General features: G+C 39.1%; 1 pseudogene across 1 annotated transcript; it reads left to right on the plus strand.

Moving 5' to 3' along the window:
* The first annotated feature begins 1,539 nt into the window (after nucleotides 1–1,539).
* LOC308307448 lies at nucleotides 1,540–5,584 on the plus strand (annotated as a pseudogene). The gene is made up of 3 exons: nucleotides 1,540–1,716; nucleotides 4,325–4,944; nucleotides 5,579–5,584. The product of its transcript is annotated as an uncharacterized misc_RNA (transcript).

The following is a 5,584-nucleotide window of genomic DNA, read 5'->3' on the forward strand; positions in this document are numbered from 1 at the left end:
TCTAGGATCTCCTTTTAGTTGACCTTGTACCAGTGATTTGTACTGTCATGAAACTGTACTTTTTTCTATTGCAAACTTCTAATGAATTCTTCAATCAATCAATCAATAGGTGCCCTCTCATCAAAATGCCCACATGTCCCTAGTGCCCAGATGTCACTTTAGTGCCCCCTGTCCCACTAGTATTCATAATGTCTCCTTGTTATTGTGTGTTTAGAGTTATTATTAATAATTAGAAATGACCTGGGGAATATAGGTACGGTCCCCATCACACAACACTACACCACACCACATTAAACACATCTGCAGTATCATTGTCCTGTATACAAACACAAATCACTTTGTACCCTAGCTATCACTATCAGTAAGAAATAAATTGACTCTTAACTGTGATTATTATCTATTATTACAACAATTGATATATACAGGTATTAATGAAAAGTCTGTGAGTGATCAGTCATTATTAAGTGTTTGGCCCTGTTTGGCTTAGCTCAGACCTACTGGATAGTTTAGTACCACTTTCATATTGAAATCCAAGAAGGCACTATGGCTTGTTTGCATTGGGGTCCATTCTACTCAATTCATTGAATTAATGCTACTATGCTTCTACTTCACAGAGGCCGACGCAAAGGCTCGGTGGAAAAACCTCAAGGACACATACCAGACACAAGAGGGACAAGGAGAAACAGGAGAGGAGTGGGTCGGCCGGAGGGAAGAAAAAACAATGGGTGCATTGGGACGACATGAACTTTATGATGGAGAGGTCCACGGCACGTAGAAGGTACTGTAGGACAGTAGTTCTCAACCTGTGGGGGTCCACACATGATTTTACGAAAATGAAAAAGACTTAAAAGAAATGCAAAAGACTTTAAAAGAAATGTAAAAGACTGTATTACTGCCTCAAAAGTAACAAACTATTGTATACTATAGAACAGTGTTCTATGTCAAATAATATAAGAAAGAGACAAACGTGGAAAATAGATGATCTACAAGGAGTTGCAAGGTGTTGTGAGCTTGTAGATCTGCTATTTTCACAATAATTACCTGTGTAAGTGAGTCAAACTAAATGTAATGTCCCAACTCCTACAATTCCAAGTGCGTGTCAGGGTGGGGGTCCCCAGTTCAATTATGATTATGTTGTGGAGTCACGGGCCGAAATGGTTGAGAATCACTGCTGTACGATATGTTGCAACAATAATCACCTCAATCTAATAAAGATTGCTTAAAAGGGAAGACCACCCATTTTCAATATTGAACTGTGTCATTAATATACCTTAGAGGAGATGTGTGGAAATAGGAAAAAAGTCCCCCCCCCTTCTGTGTTGCCTAGAACTGGAGGATTGATTTTGGGGTTTGTATTGTAAAGTACAACTTGATGACATCACATTGTACTTTACAATAAAGGGAATGCGCGTGACGTCACCGTACGGGAAAGCCAGCCGGACATGCCCCTCTGAGTGGCAAATCACTATTTTCCAGGCAGTAAACACTGTTGCGACGCAGCTTTTCGTTCGCTCTTAACACCGCAAAAAAACTTCAAAAATGGGAAAGAGCTGTTGTGCCGTTGACTGTTCAAACGGGTTCAAAAAGAACTTGAGTTATCATTTTACAGACTGCCTAAAGAGAAAGAAAAAAGAAGAATATGGATCCGCGCACTTCGCCGAGACAACTGGAATCCAGACAGGGAAACATGGATTTGCGGTAACCATTTTGTGTCAGGTATGTAAAGTTTATTTTTGTTCCATACGTTTAATATATACACCATTATGTAAAAGGGCCTTTTCACATGATGTCCCGTTTTTAATGAACCGAAAAGAGTCTTCCTCATGTGGACCAAATGGTGGATTAACATTGTAAACATTGTCAGTTCACCTGCAAGAGTTATGCTTGGGACTATAACAGCCAGGAAACTATAACAAACACTGGGTCCACTTCAGCAATGATCGGGCTTCAGTCCTCATTCTGTCCACATGTAATTTCGTTAGACCTCAGACTCAGACCTGTACCTGATATGATTTATTATGTTTGCTGTACCTTGATGTACTGCTCTGGTCCATAGCGTTAAAACGAGACTTGAGTCATTCTACTATGAAACCGCTAATGAATAACTTAGGCCAGTGGTTCTCAAAGTGGATTCCATGGACTCTGTGGGTTCCTTTATGGGGGTCTAAATTGACCCAGACAAGTCTAACTCGTAGGGGTGTAACAATATAGTAACTGTATCGAAATATCGTTTTTAACTTAAAAAATCGAAGTAGATCGAAATGAAAACAGCTAAAATCGAATCGAATCGTTTTATTTTGTATCGTATCGGCACTCGGCAGTGCAAAGAATCGATTGTATCGATACTACCTACATGTGCATTGTATTGAGCATTTTTAAGAAGAAAAAAATAAAAGGAGGGGTTTAATTACTTTTCCTTTCCATATAGCTACACTGGTCTATCGATAAATGTGAGTAATCTCTGGGTTCATGTCAAGGTGCAGGTTTGTCAATATACAATGACCATGTATTTGGCAGATAATCACTGTTTACTTATTTATATCCATAATAATACACGTTTCCCTTAAAAACCTGCACTATCCACACCTTTCACACAGATTTAATTTCTTTGCTAAATAGTTACTATATCGATTTTAAATAATTAAATCGAATCGTATCGTATCGCCATTAATGAACCAATATCGTCCATGTATCGCATCGTCAACCATGTATCGTGATATGTATCGAATCGCTCTTAAAATGTATCGTTACACCCCTACTAACTCGTATATACAGTAAATGGAACCAAATGCACGCTAACGGGTCCATTTGGTGCCCTTTGCACACTGTCAAAGGGGAGAGTTAGCCGCAAATTGCAACACTAGATTTTTTTATACTCGGATGAATCTAGGGTTGCAATACCTCCCATAGGGATCCAATGCATCAAAACGTATCTGATTGTATTAAACGACTTCAAAATCACCAATATTGTGGCTCTATGGAAAGCTTGGAATTTACTCTTGCTATCTGCAAAGTGTTTGTTTCAGAAAAATCCACCGTAGAATTGTTAGGAGCTACTTTCTATCAAGAAATTGGCTTCGGGTGATTATTTTTTCTAAGTGCTGGAGTTTGGAAGCGCTTGTGGGAAGTCACTCAGCGGTCCTGTGTACCACCTGGTTCTAAATGTCACATAATGCAGGAGGCAGCGGGACGCTGCGTAAATAGAAGACGAGCGCTTCCGAAGTTCAACACTTAGAAAATAAACCATGTCTGCTCGGATTTCTTGACAGAAAAGAAATCATAACAATTCTACGGTGGATTTTTCTGAAACAAACACTTTGCAGATAGCAAGAGTAAATTCCAAGCTCTCCATAGAGCCACAATATTGGTGAGTTTGAAGTCGTTTAATACAATCAGATAGCAAAAAAACGTTTTGATGCATTGGATCCCTATGGGAGGTATTGCAACCCTAGATTCATCCGAGTATAAAAAAGAATCTAGTGTTGCAATTTGCGGCTAGGGGAGAGTCAGACCTTAAAATGTAAAGTTTGAGAAACACTGACTAAGGCTAATGTATACAGTAGTAGACATTAGGCTAATAATGTATACAGTAGTAGACATTGGTTCAGGCTAAGAAGCACTACAGTGCTGTTTTGTATGCTAACCTGTTGGATACATACTTTATTGCTACAAAACCTTTTGGTAAGACTTGATTTATATACTGTACAGAAATATCAATAAAATATGAGAGTGGCTATCGATAATATTTGATGGATCATATCCACAACATCTTCAATGTTTCTCAGGCCAAGGACCCCTTAGCTGAGAGGGAGAGCTTCATGACTATAATGTGTTTTGTAAATTAATATATTTGTTTAATTATTTACACATGATCTTTTCTATTGATACTGTATGTTAGATTCATGTCAATGTGACATTTCAAAGTTATATTTAATCACAAAACCCTCAATACCTTCTCAACTTTACCCTTGGCTCTGTACTTGGTCTGCTCTTTATTTCCCTCTACACAAACCTCTTTGTTAAAGTATCAGCTCTACAAGCTCACACTGTCACATTGTGAGCTTGTAGATCTGCTATTTTATGCAAATGTTCTATCCAGAGTAGGGATGCTAGGGTTAATGTGGTTATCTAAAATGTAAAAGAAGAAAAAACTCCTACAAAGCTAATTTGGTGGCTCCCATGGGGGTCCCAGACAAGTACGTGTTTTGAGGGCTGAAACGGGACATATGTGAGAACACCATTACATAAACAAATTGAATTATACAGTATATTATATTTCTATTAAAATTTAAATGTTCTTTTGTTGTTGTTTTTGTTGTTTAAGGAAAAAAGAGTGATGAACTGCTACACCCTGACTACGTGCCAAGTTTATTCTGTTTCACCTCCACCACCGATCGAACTCGGGCTGTGATCAAGTTGAAGAGATATCTGCGATCTCAAGATGTTTCTGAGAAAAGACTTGTCAACTCAAGTAGAGCGCTCGCTGCCTCAGCTCTTCTGAACCTGCAGCAATGTCCTGCACCAGAGGCATCAGCTGCAGAGGAACAGATTGTTGAAGTCCCAGGCATTGAGGTCCAGACAGAGGAAACGCACAATGACATTGCCTCATTACATGAACAGATTAAATCTTTAAACGCTGAATGTCAATCACTTAGGGATAAAGTTAACACATTAGAAAGTGAGTTGAAACATCGTACTCTTGATCCTTCACAATTTGATGACAGAAAAATTAAATTCTTCACAGGACTACCAAATTTGCAGACTTTCATGTTGGTGTTCAGTTTTGTGTCACAAGGTTTACCTCCTACTGCGAAACAGTCACTCACTGAAACTCAGAGACTTCTGCTTACACTGATGAAACTGCGCCTCAATCTGTCTGAGGAACTTTTAGGTTACCTCTTTAACATTCACCAGTCAACTGTATCTAGAATCTTTCACCTTTGGGTAGATGTTATGGCAAGCAGGCTTCATCACCTGATATTGTGGCCAGAAAGAGAAGATATAAGATGCAGCTTACCAATGTCTTTTAGGACTTTTTTCAAAAAATGTGTGAGCATCATTGACTGCTTTGAGGTGTTCATAGAGCGTCCTTCAGATTTAAAAGCTCGAGCTCAAACATGGAGCAGCTACAAACACCACAACACTATTACATTTCTTATTTCAATTACTCCTCAAGGAAGCATCTATGTGTCAAAGGCCTGGGGTGGACGTGTTACAGACAAACACATTACTGAACACAGTGGGTTCCTTGACAAGCTCATGCCAGGGGACTTGGTACTTGCTGACCGGGGTTTCACTGTACAGGATAGTGTTGGTTTACATTGTGCTGAACTAAAAACACCTCCATTCACACGAGGAAAGAAGCAGCTTGAAAAAAGAGAGATTGAGCATGCTCGAGAAATTTCTCGTGTGAGAATCCATGTTGAAAGAGTCATTGGAGTTTTGAGGCAAAAATATTCCATTCTAAGCTCAACTCTGCCTGTAAGTCTCATTAGAGTGAAACAGGATGACACAGTGGAGGACAGCCTTATAGACAAGATTGTGTTCTCATGTTGTGCTCTCTGTAATCTGTGTGAAGTCATAG

This window comes from Nannobrachium achirus (genome assembly GCF_963921795.1).
Source record: "Nannobrachium achirus genome assembly, chromosome: 22".
Taxonomy (NCBI): Eukaryota; Metazoa; Chordata; class Actinopteri; order Myctophiformes; family Myctophidae; genus Nannobrachium; species Nannobrachium achirus.